We start from the raw sequence: 1,421 nt of genomic DNA, 5'->3' as shown, positions 1-1,421 counted from the left end.
GCGCACGGGCACAGCGCGCAGGGGCGCGGCCGCGCTGCGCGACACTGGCACACGCGCGGCCACCGTGACTCGGGCGCGCACAGAGACAAGGCGCACACCCGGCAATCTGGCACACATCCCGCAATCTGTCACACACACACACACCCCGCAATCTGTCACACACACACAGACCGCAATCTGTCTCACACACTCAAACACACACCACAATCTGTCACACACCCCCGCAATCTGTTACACACCGATACACACCCCACAATCTGTCACACACACACACACCCCGCAATCTGTCACGCACACACCACAATCTGTCTCACACCCTCAAGCACACACCACAATCTGTCACACACCCAGTCACACACCCCGCAATCTGTTACACACCGACACACACCCCGCAATCTGTCACACACACTCACACACACCACAGTCTGTCACACACACACCACAATCTGTCACACACCCAGTCACCCCCCGCAATCTGTTACACACCGACACACACACCCCGCAATCTGTCACACACACACGTACTGTCACACACACCCCACAATCTGTCTCGCACACTCACACACACCACAATCTGTCACACACCCAGTTACCCCCCACAATCTGTTACACACCGACACACACACCGCAATCTGTCACACACCCCGCAGTCTGTCACACACACACCACAATCTGTCACACACAGTCACACATACACACACCCCGCAAGCTGTCTCACACACAGTCATACAGACACACACACACATCACAATCTGTCACACACACACACACCCTGCAATCTGTCACACACACAGAGAATCACACACCCACCCAGCAATCTGTCACACACACAGAGTCACACACACACCGCAATCTGTCACACACACAGAATCTCACACACACCCCACAATCTGTCACACACACACCCTGCAATCTGTCATACATACAGAATCACACACACACACACACACACAGAATCTCACACACACCCCACAATCTGTCACACACACAGAGTCACACACACACCCTGCAATCTGTCATACATATAGAATCACACACACACACACAATCACACAGACCACAATCTGTCACACACACACACACACACACACACACAGAGTGACACACACACACACACACACACAATAAATCCCCCCCCCTCCCGTGTTTTAAACTAACATGGATTATTTTTTAGTAAGAACAATTTGACACAGCATGCTTTTTCAGCAAAAACAGTGTCTGGGAGTTTGTGGATCAGAGATAAGAAGGCTGCTTCTTCCCCAGATTTTTTAACAAATGCAAGTAAAAGTTATATTAAGTCTTGTAAAGGGATAAACACTTTAAAAGACAAACCTATATGAAGACACATCCCTTTATTTACAGGTGTGTTTCAATAAAACAGAGCAGGCAGAAACACCCCAGGTTTAAAACCCCAGGTCCTT

This window comes from Trachemys scripta, chromosome 9 (assembly GCF_013100865.1).
Source record: "Trachemys scripta elegans isolate TJP31775 chromosome 9, CAS_Tse_1.0, whole genome shotgun sequence".
NCBI classification, from domain to species: Eukaryota; Metazoa; Chordata; order Testudines; family Emydidae; genus Trachemys; species Trachemys scripta.
This window is presented reverse-complemented; position numbering follows the sequence as displayed.